Consider the following 15,167-nt stretch of genomic DNA (forward strand, 5'->3'; position numbering starts at 1 on the left):
AAATTAACGTTTAAGTAGGCACACCTGTTAATTGAAATGGGTTCCAGGTGACTACCTCATGAAGCTGATTGAGAGAATGCCAAGAGGGTGCAAAGCTGTCATTACATTTACATTTAACATTTAAGTCATTTGGCAGACGCTCTTATCCAGAGCTATTTGGGTGGCTATTTGAAGAATCTCAAATATAAAATGCATATGATTTGTTTAACACTGTTTTGTTTATTACATGATTCCATATGTATTATTTCACAGTTGATGTTGTCACTATTATTCGACAACGTAAAGAAAACCCCTTGAATGAGCAGGTGTTCTAAAACGTTTGACCGGTAGTGTAGGTATTCCTCTTGTCCAGATGGGATAGGGCAGTTTGCAGAATGATTGAGATTGATCCTTGACTAGTGTGTCAAAGCTCCTCATGATGACAGAGGTGAGTGATGCGGGGCCATTTCGTTCAGTTACCTTTGCCTTTGTGGGCCAAGCATGTCATCAGGAAGCCTAGTGGTTAGAGTGTTGGACTAGTAACCGAAAGATTGGAAGATCGAATCCCTGAGCTGACAAGGTAAAAATCTGTTGTTCTGACCCTGAACAAGGCAGAAACCCCACTGTTCCTTGGCGGCATTGAAAATAAGAATTTGTTCTAATAACATTTTTCTAAACCAATCAGTTCTCCACATTGATTCAACGTCATCACATAGGTTTTTTGGGTTGAAATGACGTGGAAAACACTTTGATTCAACCAGTTTTTGCCTCATGGGTAGCAATTCAGTGACACGACTTCTCTCTCTCTCTCTCTCTCCAGAATTCAGCCCCTGTCTGAGGCCCTGGGGGATCTCTACAAGCAGTTCAACTCTCTAAAGGATGAGCTGGGAAGGCTCAGCTCCAAGTTCGACAGGGTGGAGGGCTTCGTAGATGACCTGCAGGCTGGGAAACTCCCCCGGCCCCCTGTGTGGACCCCTCCTCAACGCCCCATACGGAGGGTCACTCCCCGGCCTCCGCTGAGGATGCCACTGAGGGCAGAGATGAGGGAACCGTTTAGAGGAGAGGTTAGGGCACCACCAAGGGCACAGATAAGGGTACAGATGAGGACTCCAGACCGAGAAAACAGCACGGGTTCAGGATCCACAGGGCCTAGAGGAAGGAGGGTCCCTAGGCCTTAGTCAATGATTGACAGGTGTACTATACAAACGATAAACATTAAACTCATCTAGTGTGGATGCTCACCAATGTTTTATAGTTTATCATTATAGTTATCATTATAGCAATTGTCCTTAGTCTCAACTACATCACCACTCCTCTCTGAACCAGGTCAACAAAGATTTGATGATAGTATACTATATCTCTGTTGTCAGTACAAAGCTAACTTTCAATAACATTATCATTTATGATTGATGATTTGTGTTGATGTGTGATGGACATAATGTAGTCTAGAAATGTTCTTATCATTGAATTCATCATCTCATATTATAATAAGTGTATCCATACACAATATGTCTGTGTGTAGTGTCTGTAAATACTAGGGGTGAAATGGTTCACAAAACTCACTGTTCGGTACAATACGGTACAGTGGTGTCACGGTTCGGTACGATACAGTGGTGTCACGGTTCGGTACGATACGGTACAGTGGTGTCACGGTTCGGTACGATACGGTACAGTGGTGTCACGGTTCGGTACGATACGGTACAGTGGTGTCACGGTTCGGTACGATACGGTACAGTGGTGTCACGGTTCGGTACGATACGGTACAGTGGTGTCACGGTTCGATGCGATATGGTACAGTGGTGTCACGGTTCGGCGATAACGATCACGGTACAGTGGTGTCACGGTTCGGTACGATACGGTACAGTGGTGTCACGGTTCGGTACGATACGGTACAGTGGTGTCACGGTTCGGTGCGATCGGTACAGTGGTGTCACGGTTCGGGTGTCACGATACGGTACAGTGGTGTCACGGTTCGGTATGATACGGTACAGTGGTGTCACGGTTCGGTGCGATACGGTACAGTGGTGTCACGGTTCGGTGCGATACGGTACAGTGGTGTCACGGTTCGGTGCGATACGGTACAGTGGTGTCACGGTTGATGCGATCGGTACAGTGGTGTCACGGTTCGGTATGATACGGTACAGTGGTGTCATGGTTGATGCGATCGGTACAGTGGTGTCACGGTTGATGCGATCTGGTACAGTGGTGTCACGGTTGATGCGATCACGGTACAGTGATGTCACGGTTGGTGCGATCGGTACAGTGGTGTCACGGTTGATGCGATCTGGTACAGTGGTGTCACGGTTCGGTGCGATGCGATCGGTACAGTGGTGTCACGGTTCGACGATGCGGTACAGTGGTGTCACGGTTGATGCGATCGGTACAGTGGTGTCACGGTTCGAACGATACGGTACAGTGGTGTCACGGTTGATGCGATACGGTACAGTGGTGTCACGGTTCGATGCGATCGGTACAGTGGTGTCACGGTTCGGTGCGATACGGTACAGTGGTGTCACGGTTCGGCGATCACGGTACAGTGGTGTCATGGTTCGGTACGATACGGTACAGTGGTGTCACGGTTCGGTGCGATACGGTACAGTGGTGTCACGGTATGATACAGTGGTGTCAGGTGGTGATCACAGTGGTGTCACGGTTCGGTTTCAATACAACGACAAAATAAATGCCTCAGAAACATGTCATTTGTATTTAGATTTTCCATGTATTATAATAGTCAACAGGGGCAGCTTGAATTCCCAGGAGCAGATGGAAACAAATGGACAACAAAACCAGCAGTCCCTGCCTGAGAACATGAAATAAAATAGTCATTTAAAACAGAACTTCAACAACAGTGTGTAGTCCAGCAGCATACATCAACATTAAGTCACATAGCAGTGCCTTAAACACAATAGGACCACTTGAGGCTGGTTACTTAAGATTAAGAAGATTAGTCTATCTACATTATCTGCAGTGAACACAGATCGACTTGCTGTGACAATGTCAGCCGCTGTGGAGAATACCCTCTCGCTAGGGACAGAGGTCCCAGGCACAGCCAGGTAGCTGTGACAATGTCAGCCGCTGTGGAGAATACCCTCTCGCTAGGGACAGAGGTCCCAGGCACAGCCAGGTAGCTGTGACAATGTCAGCCGCTGTGGAGAATACCCTCTCGCTAGGGACAGAGGTCCCAGGCACAGCCAGGTAGCTGTGACAATGTCAGCCGCTGTGGAGAATACCCTCTCGCTAGGGACAGAGGTCCCAGACACAGCCAGGCAGCTGTGGAGAATACCCTCTCGCTAGGGACAGAGGTCCCAGACAATTATTACTTTATAATTAATTGTTAAATCACTAATGAATAAAATCATAGATGTCACATTAACAAAATAAATACAACACCTGTTGTATATTGGTCACCATCTCTGCTGTGAATTCATTTCTCAGGCGAGCAGCAGCATCAGGGACTTGAGCCGGGGGTCCAGAGCGGTGCTCTGGTGTCAGAAGTCTTGGACCAGGGTCAGCATATCTAGGCTCCAGGTTAACTCTGATAGCAGTCTTGACATCCCTTACCGCGGGTTCATCTTCATCATGCCACCATTGATTCCAGGACCATTGTTTTCATCGGCAGGACCATGGAAACTGATGGAATGTTCTCAGTGCATATCAGTGTTGTGTTTTGAGAGGTTTTGCACCTCTGCAAGTCTTATATAATTTTCCGACAAAGTCACAATATCTTTGACATTCTTCGTCTCAGGTTGATCAGTCAGTGTAGAAAACACCGCAGCTTTCTGCTCAAGGTATCTCTCAACCCTCTGCCGCTATCGCTGCGTTGATTTCTTTAGCCCTACCGGAGTCAGCTGGATATTGTTTCCCTGGCTCACCAATGCTTGCCATGTTGCTCCTTTGCATTTAGCTAACTGCTAATTCCTTCATAAGCTAATTGCTGCTACGACGAACTCTCAGCTCTGTTCTCGCTGGAGTGAAATAACTAATCAGCTACGAGACTAAGCAACTTTATTTTTTAAGACAACTTTATTGATATGTCGGTATTTTCCCCACATTAATTTATACACCATTGGTTTATTTTTTATAATGAAATATATAAATATATATATATATATATATATTCCTAGCTATAATATATGATGAATGTATTGTTCGGTTCACAGTGCGTATCGAACCCCGTGCATCGTGGACCCTGTACCGAACGGTTCAATACGAATACACGTACTGTTTCACCCCTAGTAAATAGTGAAAATACAAGAGTAAAGTACTACAGGGCTACTTTACAATTATAGTGAAGTCGCTCTGGATAAGAGCGTCTGCTAAATGACTTAAATGTAAATGTAAATGTAGTGTTGAAATACAACTATTTCCTCTTTCTGCCTGCTGGCAAATATACTCATGAACAAGCCGTGCCTCAATTATCTCAAGGCTTGAAAATCCATCTTTATTCTGTCTCCTCCCCTTCATCTACGCTGATTGAAGTTGATTTAACAGTTGACATCAATAAGACATCATAGCTTTCACCTGGATTCACCTGGACAGTCTGTTTCATGGAAAGAGCAGATGTTCCTAATGATTTATTCCCTCAGTATACACTGTTGAAATACAGCTGTTTGAGCCACAAGGTGGCAGCATATTACAATATGTTTCTCTCTTCTCTTTCCACATGCTGGCAAAGTATTAATGACTAAAATGGTATTGTACATCGTAGTAAGATGCAAGTTTAAAACACTTTTGAATATTGTAACTATATAATATAAATATATCATGTTATTGTACTGTTGTTTTAATTCATCATACAGTGAAATAGTACAAGCAAATATCCAATTTGTAAGTCGCTCTGGATAAGAGCGTCTGCTAAATGACTTAAATGTAAAATGTAAATATTGTACAGGAAATATTGCGATCCCCAATCACATGATTCTTTACAAATCAACAGTTTTTTTTCAGATAGATATGGATGATAATTAAAGAAGTACATTCAGAATGGTCTAATAATTACGCAATAAGGTCCTGAGGGGGTATGTGGTATATGGCCGATATACCACAGCTACGGACTATTCTTATTTACGACGAATTGCGGAGTGCCTGTTTACAGCCCTAAGCCGTATATTTCGGCCATATACCACAAACCCCAGAGGTGCCTTATTGCGATTATAAACTGGTTACCAACGTAATGAAAGCAGTACAAATAAATGTTTTGGTATGCGGTCTGATACAGTATACCACGGCTGTCAGCCAATCAGCATTCAGGGCTCGAACAACCCAGTTTATAAAACAATCATATCATACTAATGAAGGTTCTCAATAATGTGAAGTTTTAATATAAACAAAACTTGTGGTCCATCTCTGGTTATTCATTAACATTACAGTAAACCTGCCCTACATCCTGGATATCTAGATCAACTATTTCTGGATCTGGACTAAAGTCAGAGAGCAGAATGCGCTATTTGAGTTCAGTTAAACTCCCCCTCATTTAGAGCTGCTAACACTGATGTTCATAAACATGCTCTAATACAAACACTTGTTCTTTAGAATGTTCTTTTATTGAATATCCACAATACAGCAAAGCTCTAACTATTCCTCTATTATACATCTACAAAACAACCTAGTTCAAATATAAAAAGTCTACTTATCGTGTAGCCTATTATATCAGTGTGATTAGCTATTCATCTTTTAAGGAACATAATGTATATATGCAGGTTAAACTTCTAATGCATTAACAATAACTTGAAAAGTGATGTAGAAAATGAAATGGACATTACAATGGTTCTCAGGCTATTCAGTGCTGCATTCAGACTTCTTGATGCCTTTCTCAGCGAACTTGGATCCCGCGGTGACTTTACATGAGAACACTTTGTCCTGGTTCCATTCTGACGTGTCAACGGTCAGACAGCTGCTGAGCTGAAACCTCTTGTCGGCTTGCGGCACCGGGCCACTCGTTGCGATGCCGCCGGTGACCGGATTCCCTCCCGCTGTCCAGCTGACATCTGCGAAGGCCATGGACATCTGACTGGCCAGACACACCAGGGTGACTTTGCTGGATTTCAACTCATCGCTGGACGGGGGAAGATGGTCAAGACAGGCGGAGGGAGGGTAGAGTCTGGACCAATGGAATGAGCAGAATAAATATTACGCAAAATCATTTGATAAATTAGTAGAATGAAACAGGGTTGTGTGATTAAACGGTAGAAAAAAATACAACGTTTTCTCAAAGGCTACAAACAATTAACATTCTGGCCTCGTAAATTAAAAGTCCCTAAAACCATGTAATTCTATCGTTACGTGTTACTCACAAATCTCTGTTTGTACCTGGTCTTAGTTTTAAACTTCCTAAGTAACTCTCCATGTGTGACTTTTCAGAGGTGAATCAGATTTCTGTACAAGTGGATAATGAGTTCAGATCTCTACATTTAAACATCATCAAGTAGTCAGATGTGCTGAATGAGGGATACAATCAAACATATATCCTACTACTAGTCACCCAGGAAACAGAGTTACCAACTGTCATTTAGTAGCCTGCAATGTAATGAATCATGTAGCAACATTGTGTGTAACTACCATATACATGGTTTTATCATTATTTAATATAACATTATGTGTAACTACCATATACATGGTTTTATCATTATTTAATATAAGGTGGGACCAGTACCTTAAAGGTTGATACAACTTTATGTAGCATTCACATTCAAATCTACCTCTGAGTAAATAGATGATTATTGTATGAGACATTATAAATGAGTATTGTCGTCAAGTGGCAGCAGTAACCAACATGGTCAAATAGTCCATCATGTTTTTTAAGTTTAAATGAGAAATCAACAACTACAGATGTACTGTAGGTTATGAAGATGTCACATGGTGTCCATGACTCTTGATAATCAGTCCACAAAGTAGGTTAATTACACTAAATAAACATGAAAGAAGCATATAATGTTAAATATGTAACTCTATTAACTATTACGTATTAAAACAAGCCTTGAATACAAAAATATAAGGTTAAAATAAAGGGAACTCACCAGTGACAATGAGCTTGGTTCCTTGTCCGAATACCACAGTGATTCAGTTTGTTTACACGGCCGTACAATAACCTCCTCACTCTCTACTGAGAGGACAGGAACTGAAACATCCCATTCAGACAGAGCTTCACTCTCTCTACTGAGAGGACAGGAACTGAAACATCCCATCCAGACAGAGCTTCACTCTCTCTACTGAGAGGACAGGAACTGAACCATCCCATTCAGACAGAGCTTCACTCTCTCTACTGAGAGGACAGGAACTGAAACATCCCATTCAGACAGAGCTTCACTCTCTCTACTGAGAGGACAGGAACTGAACCATCCCATTCAGACAGAGCTTCACTCTCTCTACTGAGAGGACAGGAACTGAACCATCCCATCCAGACAGAGCTTCACTCTCTCTACTGAGAGGACAGGAACTGAACCATCCCATTCAGACAGAGCTTCACTCTCTCTACTGAGAGGACAGGAACTGAAACATCCCATTCAGACAGAGCTTCACTCTCTCTACTGAGAGGACAGGAACTGAAACATCCCATTCAGACAGAGCTTCACTCTCTCTACTGAGAGGACAGGAACTGAACCATCCCATTCAGACAGAGCTTCACTCTCTCTACTGAGAGGACAGGAACTGAACCATCCCATTCAGACAGAGCTTCACTCTCTCTACTGAGAGGACAGGAACTGAACCATCCCATCCAGACAGAGCTTCACTCTCTCTACTGAGAGGACAGGAACTGAACCATCCCATTCAGACAGAGCTTCACTCTCTCTACTGAGAGGACAGGAACTGAACCATCCCATTCAGACAGAGCTTCACTCTCTCTACTGAGAGGACAGGAACTGAACCATCCCATTCAGACAGAGCTTCACTCTCTCTACTGAGAGGACAGGAACTGAAACATCCCATCCAGACAGAGCTTCACTCTCTCTACTGAGAGGACAGTAACTGAACCATCCCATTCAGACAGAGCGTCACTCTCTCTACTGAGAGGACAGTAACTGAACCATCCCATTCAGACAGAGCTTCACTCTCTCTACTGAGAGGACAGGAACTGAAACATCCCATTCAGACAGAGCTTCACTCTCTCTACTGAGAGGACAGTAACTGAACCATCCCATTCAGACAGAGCTTCACTCTCTCTACTGAGAGGACAGGAACTGAAACATCCCATTCAGACAGAGCTTCACTCTCTCTACTGAGAGGACAGGAACTGAACCATCCCATTCAGACAGAGCTTCACTCTCTCTACTGAGAGGACAGGAACTGAACCATCCCATTCAGACAGAGCTTCACTCTCTACTGAGAGGACAGGAACTGAACCATCCCATTCAGACAGAGCTTCACTCTCTCTACTGAGAGGACAGGAACTGAAACATCCCATCCAGACAGAGCTTCACTCTCTCTACTGAGAGGACAGTAACTGAACCATCCCATTCAGACAGAGCGTCACTCTCTCTACTGAGAGGACAGTAACTGAACCATCCCATTCAGACAGAGCTTCACTCTCTACTGAGAGGACAGGAACTGAACCATCCCATTCAGACAGAGCGTCACTCTCTCTACTGAGAGGACAGGAACTGAAACATCCCATTCAGACAGAGCTTCACTCTCTCTACTGAGAGGACAGGAACTGAACCATCCCATTCAGACAGAGCTTCACTCTACTGAGAGGACAGGAACTGAACCATCCCATTCAGACAGAGCTTCACTCTACTGAGAGGACAGGAACTGAAACATCCCATTCAGACAGAGCTTCACTCTCTCTACTGAGAGGACAGGAACTGAAACATCCCATCCAGACAGAGCTTCACTCTCTCTACTGAGAGGACAGAAACTGAACCATCCCATTCAGACAGAGCTTCACTCTCTCTACTGAGAGGACAGAAACTGAACCATCCCATTCAGACAGAGCTTCACTCTCTCTACTGAGAGGACAGGAACTGAACCATCCCATTCAGACAGGGCTTCACTCTCTCTACTGAGAGGACAGGAACTGAAACATCCCATTCAGACAGAGCTTCACTCTCTCTACTGAGAGGACAGGAACTGAACCATCCCATTCAGACAGAGCTTCACTCTCTCTACTGAGAGGACAGCAACTGAACCATCCCATTCAGACAGGGCTTCACTCTCTCTACTGAGAGGACAGGAACTGAACCATCCCATTCAGACAGAGCTTCACTCTCTCTACTGAGAGGACAGGAACTGAACCATCCCATTCAGACAGGGCTTCACTCTCTCTACTGAGAGGACAGGAACTGAAACATCCCATTCAGACAGAGCTTCACTCTCTCTACTGAGAGGACAGGAACTGAAACATCCCATTCAGACAGAGCTTCACTCTCTCTACTGAGAGGACAGGAACTGAACCATCCCATTCAGACAGAGCTTCACTCTCTCTACTGAGAGGACAGGAACTGAAACATCCCATCCAGACAGGGCTTCACTCTCTCTACTGAGAGGACAGGAACTGAACCATCCCATTCAGACAGAGCTTCACTCTCTCTACAAACATCTCAGGCTTTTCTAGAGTTCCTCTCTATGAAGTAACAGTATATAGTATAGCATCATATTCTGCTGTTTGTGTCTGGTCAATTTGGATCAATCAGTTAAAGAACTATCCATATGATGCAGTATTGACCTGATGATGATGATGATGATGATGATGATATGATCTTGTTGACATGTAGGGATGGATGGTAGTTCTATATTCAGATCTCCCATTGTGACATGTGTATATTGTTATAATAATCTCTGATCAACTTCAACTACTGTTTCTTACAGTTCACCCCACTGCCACGCATGAATCAGAAGTGAGTGTATTTGGGGAGAATATTTTTGTCATGGTGTATATCACTGTGATACGTATTCCTTAACAGAGCTGTCCCAGGTCTTACAATAATACACTGTTGAGTCTGCCTCCTCCACATTGTTAATAATCAAACAGTAATCTGATTTAGACTGATGATTAGATGTGAATTTAGGAGAGGAGAAACCAGAACCATATTCTACAGAACTCCAAACAGTGTGGTACCACTTTAATACATACCGAGTGACTCCTCCTGGAACCTGTTTATACCAACAAGCAGCACTCTCTACTGTCAACAGTCCGCAGGTTACAGTCCAGAGTGGCCTTTTCTATTATCAACAGTCCCCAGGTTACAGTCCATAGTGTTCGTCTCTATTATCAACAGTCCCCAGGTTACAGTCCGTAGTGTTCGTCTCTATTATCAACAGTCCCCAGGTTACAGTCCATAGTGTTCGTCTCTATTATCAACAGTCCCCAGGTTACAGTCCAGAGTGTTCGTCTCTATTATCAACAGTCCCCAGGTTACAGTCCGTAGTGTTCGTCTCTATTATCAACAGTCCCCAGGTTACAGTCCAGAGTGTTCGTCTCTATTATCAACAGTCCCCAGGTTACAGTCCATAGTGTTCGTCTCTATTATCAACAGTCCCCAGGTTACAGTCCGTAGTGTTCGTCTCTACTATCAACAGTCCCCAGGTTACAGTCCATAGTGTTCGTCTCTATTATCAACAGTCCCCAGGTTACAGTCCGTAGTGTTCGTCTCTATTATCAACAGTCCCCAGGTTACAGTCCGTAGTGTTCGTCTCTATTATCAACAGTCCCCAGGTTACAGTCCGTAGTGTTCGTCTCTATTATCAACAGTCTCTCTTCTGCTCACTGTTATTACAGACTGACTATCATGGAGGTTATCTGATACATGGAGTCTTCTGTCAGGACTGAACCTTCTGGAATATCACTTTATCATTCATGCTTTGTGACAACTAGGTGTAATTGTTAATGACAACATTCTACGAAATATGTGAAGGGTTTTGTGTAAAACACAAGCATGGAATGTTCTCCTCCTGCAGACACACTGGTTCAGGATGACTTGACATTCAGTTAGTGTCTATATTCAGAACAGAAAGCAGAAGTGAGTGTATTTGGTGGGGAGGTTTTTGTCATGGTGTATATCACTGTGATACTTCCTCTTTAACAGAGTTGTCCCATGTATTACAGTAATACACTGCTGAGTCTGTCTCCTCCACATTACTGATTATAAACTGATAATCCTTATCAGACGTGGCTTTAGATGTGAAACGATCAGAGGAGAAACCAGAACCATATTGATCAGGAGAGTCGAGTGTATAGTGATACCTTAACACATACTGAGGAGCTCCTCCTGGAACCTGTTTATACCAGATTACATGATAGCCTTCATATTTGGTGATGTCACAGTGAAAAGCGGCAGTCCCCTTTGTACTGACAGTCAGTACTGAAGGTGTCTGTGTCACTGCTTTCTGGCAACTGACATCTGTGGGAATGAAATACACCATTTATTAAGACAATTTATCATACATGAATGTAAAACTTCATTGGCATTGTTTGTGGATTCAGATTGAACAAACAGTAAATCCCTTACATGTTAGAGCAGTGAAGAGAGTGCAGAGTGTCCCCAGCATGTTGTCAGTATGTGGTGTGAACGGCCCTTACTGTCCAGCTGAGAGATGAGCAGGGTTGGAGTGTGAGGAGAGGAGAGGCTGCAGGACCCACCTATAAGGAGACAGACAGGGAGGATCAGGGGGAGGGGCCTCTACAGTTAACCTATCAACAAGCCAGAGAGGACCAGAGGGAGTGACCTCTACAGTTAACCAATCACCAGCTTCTCTCATTGCTCGACATGAGATCCTGTCTTCATCACTGATTCATATTCTACCTCCATCAAATCATAACTGGAGTTTAATATCCTACACTAGATCTACACGGGGCCAAAATAATGATGAGGCAACTTACCCCACACCCCACCCCCACCCCCCACACAGTTCTGAGAGGAGATAAAATAACCCCTTCATTTACATGAGGCTATAAATAAGGAGAGGAGGGGGGGAAGCAGGTGTGTCCTGGGGGAGAAAGGGAGCAACGCATCACTGCCTGTAACTCAGTGTCAGATCTAGAACACGTCCCTGGTGAATGACTCTGTTAACTAGAGATAGTAGACATGAAACCATCAGTTTTTTCTGGGTTAGTACGGAAGGAAGGCCCCGCGAGACTAGGTGGGACTGAAACCAGTGGTCTGACTGGCGCCAAACTGTGCCTGCTTTAATGTAGGTATATCCTGAGTCATTATTGGTGGTACTTTGTCCTCCTCTGGTGGACGTTGACAGAACTGCAGCCTCTATTCTGATCACTGATGCAGAATGTGAAACACGTAGCATGACGCCACGCTTCACTGAGTGTACAAAACATTAAGAACACCTTCCTAATATTGAGTTGAATCTTACAAGGTCATAGTTTAATGCTGAAAGACTAAGTGAAGGTCAGACCTATACAGTAGATATTAATGCTGAAATGATACTGAGTCCAACATGTAATGTTAATAACAGAGAACAGTTTAAACCATGTAATAATGGCAGCTTCAAACTCTCTCAACATTGGCCTGTCATTCCTGCATCCTAATGTAAAATAGAGGTCAGCGTTCTAGTCTGAAATACTTGAATGCTTCTCTCTCTCTCCGCCTGGCATTCTGGGTCGTTCCACCAATTCGGTGCCTATTGAAAAGTGTAACTTGGTAAAGCATTTCTTCGATTTTGTCATAAATAGCACATATTCGCCTTCATAAACAACGTGTTTTCCCATCTCAAGAGGTTAAATAAAGAAAGTAATATAACAAATGCCTAGTAAGTGTCAAATAAAGTAACAGAGTTGATGATTTCTTCTTAAATAAGCCATGAATCCCCTTGTGACAGTGGGGAGAGTGGAAGCTTGTTGTGTGCAAAAAGGAGTGGTAATTGAATGTTTCACAAAAATGTTTTATTGTTACAACATTTCCATCCTATCTATCTATGAGTAACAAGATTGACATAATGCTCCACCTGCTCAGTTTTCCACCAAATAACACCAGAAAATGGCCAAGAACCAGCTCACCTGCTTTTACTCTATGATTTGACTATTAGATGTTCAATGTTTCTTTGATAAAACTATTTAAAAAGGAATAGTTTCCCCATATTAATTAGACTCAGCAAAATGATGTTGCCACGAGCAGCACCGGAGATATTGAGATGGGCGAGATGCAACACTTCACTCTCACACAATAACACAAAGTATCTGCGCATGTGCACGGATACACTTCACACTGTGTACAGCGTGGTGGCCAGGCCATCAAAAGAGCGGAGAGGTTGAGCTTCGCGCTTCAACGCTCTTAGTTGTTGTGAGAATTGACCCACTAAGCTGTTTACTTTCTGTATCTACATCATATCGCTGGTTTGAATGCCAGAGCCGACAAGGTGGGGGGAGTCTGTCGCTGTGCCCTTGAACAAAGCACTTCAAACAAATTGCTCAATGGGCTCAGCGTAATGGTGACCCTGGCCGAATGATGAAGCCCTTTTTACATCAGCTGCTGCCACAAAGTGCTTTACAGATACCCAGACTAAAACCACATAGAACAGGCAGAAGCACATTGGGCAGGAAAACTCCCCAGAAGGAAGGAATTTGGGAAAGAACCTAGAGGGGAGCCTAGAGAGGAAGCAGACTCAGAGGAAGGAACCTAGAGAGGTACCAGGCTCAGAGGGAGGAACCTAGAGAGGAAGCAGACTCAGAGGAAGGTACCTAGAGAGGAACCGAGAGAGGAAGCAGGCTCAGAGGGAGGAACCTAGAGAGGAAGCAGGCTTAGAGGAAGGAACCTAGAGAGGAAGCAGGCTCAGAGGGAGGAACCTAGAGAGGAAGCAGGCTCAGAGGGAGGAACCTAGAGAGGAAGCAAGGTCAGAGGGAGGAACCTAGAGAGTGGTGTGGGGGCTGTGCTTTGGCAAAGTGGGTGGGGTTATATCCTTCCTGTTTGGCCCTGTCCGGGGGTGTCCTCGGGTGGGGCCACAGTGTCTCCTGACCCCTCCTGTCTCAGCCTCCAGTATTTATGCTGCAGTAGTTTATGTGTCGGGGGGCTGGGGTCAGTTTGTTATATCTGGAGTACTTCTCCTGTCCAATTCGGTGTCCTGTGTGAATCTAAGTGTGCGTTCTCTAATTCTCTCCTTCTCTCTCTCGGAGGACCTGAGCCCTAGGACCATGCCCCAGGACTACCTGACATGATGACTCCTTGCTGTCCCCAGTCCACCTGGCCGTGCTGCTGCTCCAGTTTCAACTGACCTGAGCCCTAGGACCATGCCCCAGGACTACTTGACATGATGACTCCTTGCTGTCCCCAGTCCACCTGGCCGTGCTGCTGCTCCAGTTTCAACTGTTCTGCCTTATTATTATTCGACCATGCTGGTCATTTATGAACATTTGAACATCTTGGCCATGTTCTGTTATAATCTCTACCCGGCACAGCCAGAAGAGGACTGGCCACCCCACATAGCCTGGTTCCTCTCTAGGTTTCTTCCTAGGTTTTGGCTTTTCTAGGGAGTTTTTCCTAGCCACCGTGCTTCTACACCTGCATTGCTTGCTGTTTGGGGTTTTAGGCTGGGTTTCTGTACAGCACTTTGAGATATCAGCTGATGTACGAAGGGCTATATAAATAAGTTTGATTTGATTTGATTTGATTTTAGAGAGGAAGCAGGCTCAGAAGGAGAAACCTAGAGAGGAAGCAGGCTCAGAAGGAGGAACCTAGAGAGGAACCAGGCTCAGAGGAAGGAACCTAGAGAGGAAGCAAGGTCAGAGGAAGGAACCAGGCTCAGAGGGAGGAACCAAGAGAGGAACCAGGCTCAGAGGGAGGAACCTAGAGAGGAAGCAGGCTCAGAGGAAGGAACCTAGAGAGGAAGCAGGCTTAGAGGAAGGAACCTAGAGAGGAAGCAGGCTCAGAGGGAGGAACCTTGAGAGGAAGCAGGCTCAGAGGAAGGTACCTAGAGAGGAACCAGGCTCAGAGGGAGGAACCAGGCTCAGAGGGAGGAACCTAGATAGGAACCAGGCTCAGAAGGAGGAACCTAGAGAGGAACCAGGCTCAGAGGAAGGAACCAGGCTCAGAAGGAGGAACCATACAGTCTATGTTACCATACAGTCTATGTTACCATACAGTCTATGTTACCATACAGTTAATGTACCATATAGTATATGTACCATACAGGCCATGTACCATACAGTCCATGTACCATGCAGTATATGTACCATACAGTTCATGCATCATACATTATATGTGCCATACAGTTCATGTGCCATACATTATATGTACCATACAGTA

General features: G+C 44.4%; 1 pseudogene; it reads right to left on the minus strand.

The window, feature by feature from the left end:
* Positions 1–5,273: 5,273 nt before the first annotated feature.
* On the minus strand, positions 5,274–11,512 carry LOC135529078 (immunoglobulin lambda-1 light chain-like; annotated as a pseudogene).
* Between the last annotated feature and the right edge of the window lie 3,655 nt (positions 11,513–15,167).

Source organism: Oncorhynchus masou, unplaced genomic scaffold (assembly GCF_036934945.1).
Source record: "Oncorhynchus masou masou isolate Uvic2021 unplaced genomic scaffold, UVic_Omas_1.1 unplaced_scaffold_1087, whole genome shotgun sequence".
Classification (NCBI taxonomy): domain Eukaryota; kingdom Metazoa; phylum Chordata; class Actinopteri; order Salmoniformes; family Salmonidae; genus Oncorhynchus; species Oncorhynchus masou.